Source organism: Xyrauchen texanus, chromosome 21, assembly GCF_025860055.1.
Source record: "Xyrauchen texanus isolate HMW12.3.18 chromosome 21, RBS_HiC_50CHRs, whole genome shotgun sequence".
Classification (NCBI taxonomy): Eukaryota; Metazoa; Chordata; class Actinopteri; order Cypriniformes; family Catostomidae; genus Xyrauchen; species Xyrauchen texanus.
Window position 1 is genome coordinate 13,715,625 of NC_068296.1, and position 13,491 is coordinate 13,729,115.

The window sequence follows — 13,491 nt, forward strand, 5'->3', positions numbered from 1 at the left end:
CAGCTACAGTCCAGGACCAAGTCATCTCTCCCGCTGCCCCTCCTGAAGAGGTTTGTCAATACATTTGTCAACTTAGTTTGACACACATGAAGTGCTTTAACATGATCTGAAGTGAGAGTATCTTATTGCTAATGTACAGTCAGGTCCATAAATATTGGGACATCAACACAATTCAAATCTTTTTGGCTCTATACACCACCACAATGGATTTGAAATGAAACGAACAAGATGTGCTTTAACTGCAGACTTTCAGCTTTAATTTGAGGGTATTTACATCCAAATCAGGTGAACGGTGTAGCAATTACAACAGTTTGTATATGTGCCTCCCACTTTTTAAGGGACCAAAAGTAATGGGACAATTGGCTGCTCAGCTGTTCCATGGCCAGGTGTGTGTTATTCCCTCATTATCCCATTTACAAGGAGCAGATAAAGGCCCAGAGTTAATTTCAAGTGTGCTATTTGCATTTGGAATCTGTTGCTGTCAACTCTCAATATGAGATCCAAAGAGCTGTCACTATCAGTGAAGCAAGCCATCATTAGGCTGAAAAATCAAAACAAACCCATCAGAGAGATAGCAAAAACATTAGGTGTGGCCAAATCAACTGTTTGGAACATTCTTAAAAAGAAAGAACGCACCGGTGAGCTCAGCAACACCAAAAGACCCGGAAGACCAACAAAAACAACTGTGGTGAATTCTTTCCCTGGTGAAGAAAACACCCTTCACAACAGTTGGCCAGATCAAGAACAGTCTCCAGGAGGTGTATGTGTGTCAAAGTCAACCATCAAGAGAAGACTTCACCAGAGTGAATACAGAGGGTTCACCACAAGATGTAAACCATTGGTGAGCCTCAAAAACAGGAAGGCCAGAATAGAGTTTGCCAAACAACATCTAAAAAAGCCTTCACAGTTCTGGAACAACATCCTATGGACAGATGAGACAAAGATCAACTTGTACCAGAGTGATGGGAAGAGAAGAGTATGGAGAAGGAAAGGAACTGCTCATGATCCAAAGCATACCACCTCATCAGTGAAGCATGGTGGTGGTAGTGTCATGGCGTGGGCATGTATGGCTGCCAATGGAACTGGTTCTCTTGTATTTATTGATGATGTGACTGCTGACAAAAGCAGCAGGATGAATTCTGAAGTGTTTCGGGCAATATTATCTGCTCATATTCAGCCAAATGCTTCAGAACTCATTGGACGGCGCTTCACAGTACAGATGGACAATGACCGAAGCATACTGCGAAAGCAACCAAAGAGTTTTTTAAGGGAAAGAAGTGAAATGTTATGCAATGGCCAAGTCAATCACCTGACCTGAATCCGATTGAGCATGCATTTCACTTGCTGAAGACAAAACTGAAGGGAAAATGCCCCAAGAACAAGCAGGAACTGAAGACAGTTGCAGTAGAGGCCTGGCAGAGCATCACCAGGGATGAAACCCAGCGTCTGGTGATGTCTATGCGTTCCAGACTTCAGGCTGTAATTGACTGCAAAGGATTTGCAACCAAGTATTAAAAAGTGAAAGTTTGATTTATGATTGTTAATCTGTCCCATTACTTTTGGTCCCTTAAAAAGTGGGAGGCACATATACAAACTGTTGTAATTGCTACACCGTTCACCTGATTTGGATGTAAATACCCTCAAATTAAAGCTGAAAGTCTGCAGTTAAAGCACATCTTGTTCGTTTCATTTCAAATCCATTGTGGTGGTGTATAGAGCCAAAAAGATTAGAATTGTGTCAATGTCCCAATATTTATGGACCTGACTGTATGTGACTAAGCAGTACGCTGCCGTTTTGTAACCCTTGTGTGTGTTTGTGTATGCTTACTCATGGTTAATGAGGCCATACATTTGGTATATGAGGACCCAATTTGGGATGAAACATTGTGAAGCCATAGTGTACTGTTTAGTCACATACAGTCGCCATATTCGGTCCTCATATACCAAATTATGTCCTCATAAACCATGAGTAAGCACACACACTAAACACACACAAGTGTTATGCAGCGACAGTGTACTGTTTAGTCACATACAGTCGCCATATTCGGTCCTCATATACCAAATCATGTCCTCATAAACCATGAGTAAGCACACACACTAAACACACACAGGTGTTATGCAGCGACAGTGTACTGTTTAGTCACATACAGTCGCCATATTCGGTCCTCATATACCAAATCATGTCCTCATAAACCATGAGTAAGCACACACTAAACACACACAAGTGTTATGCAGACATAGTGTAATGTTTAGTCACATACAGTCGCCATATTCGGTCCTCATATACCAAATCATGTCCTCATAAACCATGAGTAAGCACACACACTAAACACACACAGGTGTTATGCAGCGACAGTGTACTGTTTAGTCACATACAGTCGCCATATTCGGTCCTCATATACCAAATCATGTCCTCATAAACCATGAGTAAGCACACACTAAACACACACAAGTGTTATGCAGACATAGTGTAATGTTTAGTCACATACAGTCACCATATTCGGTCCTCATATACCAAATCATGTCCTCATACACCATGAGTAAGCACACACACTAAACACACACAGGTGTTATAAAGTCATAGTGTAATGTTTAGTCACATACAGTCGCCATATTCGGTCCTCATATACCAAATCATGTCCTCATAAACCATGAGTAAGCACACGCTAAACACACACAGGTGTTATGCAGCGACAGTGTACTGTTTAGTCACATACAGTCACCATATTCGGTCCTCATATACCAAATCATGTCCTCATACACCATGAGTAAGCACACACACTAAACACACACAGGTGTTATGCAGTCATAGTGTACTGCTTAGTCACATACAGTCGCCATATTCGGTCCTCATATACCAAATCATGTCCCCATAAACCATGAGTAAGTACACACACTAAACACACACGGGTGTTATAAAGTCATAGTGTAATGTTTAGTCACATACAGTCGCCATATTCGGTCCTCATATACCAAATCATGTCCCCATAAACCATGAGTAAGCACACACACTAAACACACACAGGTGTTATGCAGACATAGTGTAATGTTTAGTCACATACAGTCGCCATATTCGGTCCTCATATACCAAATCATGTCCCCATAAACCATGAGTAAGCACACACACTAAACACACACAGGTGTTATAAAGTCATAGTGTACTGTTTAGTCACATACAGTCGCCATATTCGGTCCTCATATACCAAATCATGTCCCCATAAACCATGAGTAAGTACACACACTAAACACACACGGGTGTTATAAAGTCATAGTGTAATGTTTAGTCACATACAGTCGCCATATTCGGTCCTCATATACCAAATCATGTCCCCATAAACCATGAGTAAGCACACACACTAAACACACACAGGTGTTATGCAGACATAGTGTAATGTTTAGTCACATACAGTCGCCATATTCGGTCCTCATATACCAAATCATGTCCCCATAAACCATGAGTAAGCACACACTAAACACACACAGGTGTTATAAAGTCATAGTGTACTGTTTAGTCACATACAGTCGCCATATTCGGTCCTCATATACCAAATCATGTCCTCATAAACCATGAGTAAGCACACATGCTAAACACACACAGGTGTTATGCAGCAACAGTGTACTGTTTAGTCACATACAGTCGCCATATTCAGTCCACATATACCAAATCATGTCCTCATAAACCATGAGTAAGCACACACACTAAACACACACAGGTGTTATAAAGTCATAGTGTAATGTTTAGTCACATACAGTCACCATATTCGGTCCTCATATACCAAATCATGTCCTCATAAACCATGAGTAAGCACACACTAAACACACACAGGTGTTATGCAGCGACAGTGTACTGCTTAGTCACATACAGTCGCCATATTCGGTCCTCATATACCAAATCATGTCCTCATAAACCATGAGTAAGCACACATGCTAAACACACACAGGTGTTATGCAGCGACAGTGTACTGTTTAGTCACATACAGTCGCCATATTCAGTCCTCATATACCAAATCATGTCCTCATAAACCATGAGTAAGCACACACTAAACACACACAGGTGTTATGCAGCGACAGTGTACTGTTTAGTCACATACAGTCGCCATATTCGGTCCTCATATACCAAATCATGTCCTCATACACCATGAGTAAGCACACACACTAAACACACACAGGTGTTATGCAGACATAGTGTAATGTTTAGTCACATACAGTCGCCATATTCGGTCCTCATATACCAAATCATGTCCTCATAAACCATGAGTAAGCACACGCTAAACACACACAGGTGTTATGCAGCGACAGTGTACTGCTTAGTCACATACAGTCGCCATATTCGGTCCTCATATACCAAATCATGTCCTCATAAACCATGAGTAAGCACACACACTAAACACACACAGGTGTTATAAAGTCATAGTGTAATGTTTAGTCACATACAGTCGCCATATTCGGTCCTCATATACCAAATCATGTCCTCATAAACCATGAGTAAGCACACACACTAAACACACACAGGTGTTATGCAGACATAGTGTACTGTTTAGTCACATACAGTCGCCATATTCGGTCCTCATATACCAAATCATGTCCTCATAAACCATGAGTAAGCACACGCTAAACACACACAAGTGTTATGCAGACATAGTGTAATGTTTAGTCACATACAGTCGCCATATTCGGTCCTCATATACCAAATCATGTCCTCATAAACCATGAGTAAGCACACGCTAAACACACACAGGTGTTATGCAGCGACAGTGTACTGCTTAGTCACATACAGTCGCCATATTCGGTCCTCATATACCAAATCATGTCCCCATAAACCATGAGTAAGCACACACACTAAACACACACAGGTGTTATAAAGTCATAGTGTAATGTTTAGTCACATACAGTCGCCATATTCGGTCCTCATATACCAAATCATGTCCTCATAAACCATGAGTAAGCACACACACTAAACACACACAGGTGTTATAAAGTCATAGTGTAATGTTTAGTCACATACAGTCGCCATATTCGGTCCTCATATACCAAATCATGTCCCCATAAACCATGAGTAAGCACACACACTAAACACACACAAGTGTTATGCAGTCATAGTGTACTGTTTAGTCACATACAGTCGCCATATTCAGTCCTCATATACCAAATCATGTCCTCATACACCATGAGTAAGCACACACACTAAACACACACAGGTGTTATAAAGTCATAGTGTACTGTTTAGTCACATACAGTCGCCATATTCGGTCCTCATATACCAAATCATGTCCCCATAAACCATGAGTAAGCACACACACTAAACACACACGGGTGTTATAAAGTCATAGTGTAATGTTTAGTCACATACAGTCGCCATATTCGGTCCTCATATACCAAATCATGTCCCCATAAACCATGAGTAAGCACACACACTAAACACACACAGGTGTTATGCAGTCATAGTGTACTGTTTAGTCACATACAGTCGCCATATTCAGTCCTCATATACCAAATCATGTCCCCATAAACCATGAGTAAGCACACATGCTAAACACACACAGGTGTTATGCAGACATAGTGTACTGTTTAGTCACATACAGTCGCCATATTCAGTCCTCATATACCAAATCATGTCCCCATAAACCATGAGTAAGTACACACACTAAACACACACAGGTGTTATGCAGCGACAGTGTACTGTTTAGTCACATACAGTCGCCATATTCAGTCCTCATATACCAAATCATGTCCCCATAAACCATGAGTAAGCACACATGCTAAACACACACAGGTGTTATGCAGACATAGTGTACTGTTTAGTCACATACAGTCGCCATATTCAGTCCTCATATACCAAATCATGTCCCCATAAACCATGAGTAAGTACACACACTAAACACACACAGGTGTTATGCAGCGACAGTGTACTGCTTAGTCACATACAGTCGCCATATTCGGTCCTCATATACCAAATCATGTCCTCATACACCATGAGTAAGCACACACACTAAACACACACAGGTGTTATGCAGTCATAGTGTACTGTTTAGTCACATACAGTCGCCATATTCGGTCCTCATATACCAAATCATGTCCTCATACACCATGAGTAAGCACACACACTAAACACACACAAGTGTTATGCAGTCATAGTGTACTGTTTAGTCACATACAGTCGCCATATTCGGTCCTCATATACCAAATCATGTCCTCATAAACCATGAGTAAGCACACGCTAAACACACACAGGTGTTATAAAGTCATAGTGTAATGTTTAGTCACATACAGTCACCATATTCGGTCCTCATATACCAAATCATGTCCTCATAAACCATGAGTAAGTACACACACTAAATACACACAAGTGTTATGCAGACATAGTGTAATGTTTAGTCACATACAGTCGCCATATTCGGTCCTCATATACCAAATCATGTCCTCATGCACCATGAGTAAGCACACACACTAAACACACACAGGTGTTATTGTAACCCGTGAACACACACACAAGATGAGACAGTCACAATGTCGGTGAAAACTGCTTTTAATGATTATTAAAAGCAGTGCAGGCAAAAGTACACAACAGGGCAAATACAGAGAGAGTAGTCGAGGGAAGCGTTGGGTCAGAAGCCGGGGAATCAAAGATATAACAAGGGGGTCGAAGACGGGAAAACAGTTAACAACTATGGCGAGAAGGACTAAACAGGGGAGCGAGGGGAACAAGCGGAAATAGGGGGCTGGTAAGCTAAGAGGAGGGTCGAAACTAGACGAGACTAGCGGGGGGGGGGGCGAAACTAGACGAGACTAGCAGGGCAACGATACAGGGAACTAAATACAATAACCAACCCCCGTGAAACGGAAGTGCTGGGTATTTATAGGGGAAGGTGCAGGTGTAAACAATGACAGGGGATGAGACGAGTGCAGGTGAGACTAATGTGTGGAGATAGGAAGCGCGTGAGTGCAAGTGTAAACAATGACGTGGTGATTGGGACGAGTGTAGGTGAAACTAATGTGCAGGAGATAAGAAGCGCGTGAGTGTAGGTGGTCATAATGTTCTGGGGGATTGGAAGTGAGTGCGCCAGAGAGAGGAGATGGTTTACTGAGCGAGAGCTCAGTAATGGCAAAACCAGCGTGAGTGCTCGAGGGAGGAAAAAGAGCGTACGAGCTCAAGGGGGCGGAGTGAGGGAGCGGGAAGTGTATGTGTGCGTGCCCGAGGAAGCGGAGATGGGGCAGAGTAACGGGGTTCGTGACAGTACTCCCCCCTCTGAATAGGACGGCTCCTGACGGCCGCGCTCGGCTGCGAGGAGTGAGAGGGGACAGAACGAGCGTGTGAGCTCGAGGGGACCGAACGAGCGTGTGATCTCGCGGGGAACAGAACGAGAGTGTGATCTCGCGGGGAACAGAAAGCACAAAGGGAATGAAACAGTCCATCGGGGTCAATGGGCAGTTTAAGGCAAGGTCAGGGGGAACATAGTGGACAGGCGGGTGGTCGGGAGGTCTAGGGGACAGCCATAGGGCAGAGACTGGGTCAGGAGGTCTGGAAGGCGACTGGAGGACAGGGACTGGGTCCGGAGGTCTGGAAGGTGACCACCGGACAGGAATAGGGTCCGGAGGCCAGGGAAGAGGCCACAGGACAGGTAGAGGGTCAGGAGGCCACCGGACAAGGTCAGGAGGCCAGGGAAGAGGCCAGGGGGCAGGGAGAGGAACGGTCACAAGAGGAGCAGGCAAGACCCAGTGAGGAAAGGTTTCAGGGGCGGAGCCGTGAAAGGCGGAGTCGTGGAGGACTCCAGGGGCGAGGCCCTGGTGGGCTCTGGAGGTGGAGCCGAAGGAGGCTTTAGGGGCTAAGGCCTGGAAGGCTCTGGAAGTGGAGCCGAAGGAGGCTTTAGGGGCGAAGGCCTGGACGGCTCTGGAGGTGGAGCCGAAGGAGGCTCCAGGGGCGAAGGCCTGGAAGGCTCTGGAGGTGGAGCCAAGGGGGGCTTTAGGGGTGAAGGCCTGGAAGGCTCTGGAAGTGGAGCCCATGGAGGTGGCGCCGTAGGAGGCTCCAGAGGTGAAGCCCTGGAAGGCTCTGGAGGCAGAGCCGAGGGAGGTGACGCCGTGGGAGGTGGCGCCGTAGAAGGCTCCAGGAGTGAAGCCCTGGTAGGCTCTGGAGACAGAGCCGAGGGAGGTGACGCCGTGGGAGGTGGCACCGTAGAAGGCTCCAGGAGTGAAGCCCTGGTAGGGTCTGGAGGCAGAGCCGAGGGAGGTGACGCCGTGGGAGGTGGCACCGTAGAAGGCTCCAGGAGTGAAGCCCTGGTAGGTTCTGGAGGCAGAGTCGAGGGAGGTGACGCCATGGGAGGTGGCGCCGTAGAAGGCTCCAGGAGTGAAGCCCTGGTAGGCTCTGGAGGCAGAGCCGGGGGAGGTGACGCCGTGGGAGGTGGCGCCGTAGGAGGCTCGGGAGGCGAATCTCTAGAAGGCTCTGGAGTCTTAGGGAGCAGAGCCGTAGGAGGCTCGGGTGGCGGAGCCGTGGAAGGCTCGAGAGGCGGAGCCCTAGGAAGCTCTGGAGTCTTTGGGAGCAGAGCCATGAGAGGCTCGGGAGGTGGAGCCGTAGGAGGCTCTGGAGGGGGAGCCGTAGGAGGCTCGGGAGGCAGAGCCATAGGAGCCTCTAGTGGCCGAGCCCTGGGAGGCTCGGGAGGTGGAGCCGTAGGAGGCTCTGGAGGGGGAGCCGTAGGAGGCTCGGGAGGCAGAGCCATAGGAGGCTCGGGAGGCAGAGCCCTGGGAGGCTCGAGAGGCTTGAGGGGGGGAGCCTTGAAAGACTCGAGAGACGAAGCCCTGAGAGGCTTGAGAGGAGGAGGAGCCCTGAAAGACTCGAGAGGGGGAGCCCTGAGAGGCTTGAGAGGGGGAGGAGCCCTGAGAGACTCGAGGGGCGGAGCCCTGAGAGGGGGAGGAGCCCTGAGAGACTCGAGAGGCGAAGCCGTGAGAGGCTTGAGGAGAGGAGCCATGAAAGACTCGAGGGGCGGAGCCCTGAGAGGCGGAGGAGCCCTGAGAGACTCGAGAGGCGAAGCCGTGAGAGGCTTGAGGGGTGGAGCCCTGAGAGACTCGAGAGGCGAAGCCGTGAGAGGCTTGAGGGGTGGAGCCATGAAAGACTCGAGGGGTGGAGCCCTGAAAGACTCGAGAGGCGAAGCCGTGAGAGGCTTGAGGGGTGGAGCCATGAAAGACTCGAGAGGGGACGCCCTGAGAGGCGGAGGAGCCCTGAGAGACTCGAGAGGCGAAGCCGTGAGAGGCTTGAGGGGTGGAGCCATGAAAGACTCGAGGGATGGAGCCCTGAGAGACTCGAGAGGCGAAGCCGTGAGAGGCTTGAGGGGTGGAGCCATGAAAGACTCGAGGGATGGAGCCCTGAGAGACTCGAGAGGCGAAGCCGTGAGAGGCTTGAAGGGTGGAGCCCTGAGGGACTTGAGGGGTAGAGCTCTGGGAGGCTCGTGAGGGGCCCTTGGAGACTCGTGAGGCGGAGCCCGGGAGGGCTCAGAGGGGCGAGCAGAACCCGACAGAGCCGTGGGAGACTCTGGGGGCGGAGCAGAGCCCGGCAGAGCCTTGGAAGACTCTGGGGGCGGAGCAGAGCCCGGCAGAGCCGTGGAAGACTCTGGGGCGGAGCAGAGCCCGGCAGAGCCGTGGGAGACTCTGGGGCGGAGCAGAGCCCGGCAGAGCCGTGGGAGACTCTGGGGCGGAGCAGAGCTCGGCAGAGCCGTGGGAGACTCTGGGGCGGAGCAGAGCCCGGCAGAGCCGTGGGAGACTCTGGGGCGGAGCAGAGCCCGGCAGAGCCGTGGGAGACTCTGGGGCGGAGCAGAGCCCGGCAGAGCCGTGGGAGACTCTGGGGCGGAGCAGAGCCCGGCAGAGCCGTGGGAGACTCTGAGGGCGGAGCAGAGGTCTGCAGAGCCGTGGACGACTCTGAGGGACCCTCTGCGGTCTTGAACACAAGACGAGACTGGGGAGAAGGGGCCCTCTTCCTTCTCTTACGTCTTCGGCCAACAGGGGACGTGGCCATGGGGACGGTCGAGGCTACAGGCCCTGGCTCGCTGACCGTGGCAGACATGGGCGCTGGCACACCGGCCGTGGGCGCTGGCTCGTTGGCCGTGGGCGCTGGCTCGTTGGCCGTGGCAGGCATGGGCGTTGACTCGCTGGCCGTGCCAGGCTTCGAGGCTGTGGCCGTGACAGGCCCCGGAACTGGGGCCGTGTCAGGCATAGGGACTGGGACCGTGACAGGCTTCAAGACGGGGGCCGTGTAAGGCTTCAAGACGGGGGCCGTGTCAGGCTTCAAGACGGGGGCCGTGTAAGGCTTCAAGACGGGGGCCGTGTAAGGCTTCAAGATGGGGGCCGTGTAAGGCTTCAAGACGGGGGCCGTAGTAGGCTTCAAGACGGGGGCCGTAGTAGGCTTCAAGACGGGGGCCGTGTAAGGCTTGGGGGCCGTGTAAAGCGCTGGTTCAGTATCTGCCTCCCCCACAGTAAACGAGGAACCAACGCACAGCAGGGCGAGGTCAATAAACTGAACCAGGTTGAGAGAGCAGCGACCACCAGGCATGTATGATGAGGCTGGCTCATTCAGTCCATCTTGAAAAATGTCCTTCAGAACCACCTCATCAAAATTCACCTGGCTGGCCAGGGCACAGAAATCAGAGACATAAGCCTCCAAGGTTTGGCTCCCTGACGTAAAACCATGAGTTGGGCCGCTGGGTCCATGATGTCGAGGGCGGGGCTAAGAGCCACACAACCGCTACCTCGCATAAATAACCCTAGGTTAGCGCCCGAAGAGTGCACGGCGCCAGAAATGCACTAGATGCATAAACGGGCTCGGGGCAGACACAGGTAAAACAGGGTGACATAAATCAGACATTATGCCTACCTGCTGCCCCGGGCCGAGAGCGCGTGGTCCTCTCTCCACACAGTAGCTCCGCGCCCGAATGTGACGTGTTTCTCCGCTCGAGTGAGCTGCGCTGAATCCTGAGCTGGGGCATTGTGACTGTCAACGGTGGGGTTGGTTATTCTGTAACCCGTGAACACACACACAAGATGAGACAGTCACAATAGTCAGTGAAAACTGCTTTTAATGATTATTAAAAGCAGTGCAGGCAAAAGTACACAACAGGGCAAATACAGAGAGAGTAGTCGAGGGAAGCGTTGGGTCAGAAGCCGGGGAATCAAAGATATAACAAGGGAGTCGAAGACGGGAAAACAGTTAACAACTATGGCGAGAAGGACTAAACAGGGGAGCGAGGGGAACAAGCGGAAATAGGGGGCTGGTAAGCTAAGAGGAGGGTCGAAACTAGACGAGACTAGCGGGGGCCGAAACTAGACGAGACTAGCAGGGCAACGATACAGGGAACTAAATACAATAACCAACCCCGTGAAACGGAAGTGCTGGGTATTTATAGGGGAAGGTGCAGGTGTAAACAATGACAGGGGATGAGACGAGTGCAGGTGAGACTAATGTGTGGAGATAGGAAGCGCGTGAGTGCAAGTGTAAACAATGACGTGGTGATTGGGACGAGTGTAGGTGAAACTAATGTGCAGGAGATAAGAAGCGCGTGAGTGTAGGTGGTCATAATGTTCTGGGGGATTGGAAGTGAGTGCGCCAGAGGGAGGAGATGGTTTACGAGCGAGAGCTCGTAATGGCAAAACCAGCGTGAGTGCTCGAGGGAGGAAAAAGAGCGTACGAGCTCAAGGGGGCGGAGTGAGGGAGCGGGAAGTGTATGTGTGCGTGCCCGAGGAAGCGGAGATGGGGCAGAGTAACGGGGTTCGTGACAGTTATGCAGTCATAGTGTACTGTTTAGTCACATACAGTCGCCATATTCGGTCCTCATATACCAAATCATGTCCCCATAAACCATGAGTAAGCACACACACTAAACACACACAAGTGTTATGCAGACATAGTGTACTGTTTAGTCACATACAGTCGCCATATTCGGTCCTCATATACCAAATCATGTCCTCATACACCATGAGTAAGCACACACACTAAACACACACAGGTGTTATGCAGTCATAGTGTACTGTTTAGTCACATACAGTCGCCATATTCGGTCCTCATATACCAAATCATGTCCCCATAAACCATGAGTAAGCACACACACTAAACACACACAGGTGTTATGCAGACATAGTGTACTGTTTAGTCACATACAGTCACCATATTCGGTCCTCATATACCAAATCATGTCCTCATAAACCATGAGTAAGCACACATGCTAAACACACACAGGTGTTATGCAGCGACAGTGTACTGTTTAGTCACATACAGTCACCATATTCGGTCCTCATATACCAAATCATGTCCTCATACACCATGAGTAAGCACACACACTAAACACACACAGGTGTTATGCAGACATAGTGTACTGTTTAGTCACATACAGTCGCCATATTCAGTCCTCATATACCAAATCATGTCCCCATAAACCATGAGTAAGCACACACACTAAACACACACAAGTGTTATGCAGACATAGTGTAATGTTTAGTCACATACAGTCGCCATATTCGGTCCTCGTATACCAAATCATGTCCTCATACACCATGAGTAAGCACACACACTAAACACACACAGGTGTTATGCAGCGACAGTGTACTGCTTAGTCACGTACAGTCGCCATATTCGGTCCTCATATACCAAATCATGTCCTCATAAACCATGAGTAAACACACACAAGTGTTATGCATACATAGTGTAATGTTTAGTCACATACAGTCAGCCATATTCGGTCCTCATATACCAAATCATGTCCTCATAAACCATGAGTAAGCACACACACTAAACACACACAGGTGTTATGCAGACATAGTGTACTGTTTAGTCACATACAGTCGCCATATTCGGTTCTCATATACCAAATCATGTCCCCATAAACCATGAGTAAGCACACACTAAACACACACAGGTGTTATGCAGTCATAGTGTACTGTTTAGTCATACTAACAAACAATTTTATGATCTTGTTTGTCTTCAGTGGATAACAGAGGTAAATGCACATCTGCAAGAACACCATGGATGAAAGCTGAGGTCAACGCTGTGATGTGACGCTTCAATCTCATATCATGAAGGGTCACTTGGCATCTAGAGGGAATGTGAGGTGTGCAAAAAGTGTGAGCATCCAGCTCTACAAAACAGGACATGCCAAAATATCAGAGATTTTGTTCGAACCATTTAAACGTCAGTTGAACTAAATTGATTTTGGATTTTAACCAAAAAAAATTGTCCAAGGGACTAAATCTGTCACGTTTGCACTTGTGATTTTATTGTGAAGGTCTTTTTTTAGTAGTTTTGTTTTTATTCCCATCACTGAGTGACAGTGTTTTGTATCTTTGTTTCACAACATGTTTAACATGGTTACTCTCTGAATGATGCTGTTGAAGGGTTTAATGTAGATGTTTATTCCAATGGACCAAATTTCTCTAAATGACCATTTTTTTTTCTCCCTCTTGTTGTATCATATATGTAATATCAGTGTTTACACATATGATACATTCCTGATATTCAAT

At 48.4% G+C, this 13,491-nt stretch overlaps 1 long non-coding RNA gene across 2 annotated transcripts; it reads left to right on the forward strand.

Annotated features, from left to right (window-relative positions):
• Positions 1 to 2,050: 2,050 nt before the first annotated feature.
• On the forward strand, positions 2,051 to 3,909 carry LOC127661678 (uncharacterized). 2 transcript variants are annotated; one of them, XR_007972779.1, is made up of 3 exons: positions 2,051 to 2,111; positions 2,568 to 2,680; positions 3,827 to 3,909. It is a non-coding gene; the product is annotated as an uncharacterized LOC127661678 (long non-coding RNA). The 2 variants fall into 2 exon arrangements; XR_007972778.1 differs by lacking the exon at positions 2,051 to 2,111 and adding an exon at positions 2,278 to 2,339.
• The last annotated feature ends 9,582 nt before the right edge of the window (positions 3,910 to 13,491 follow it).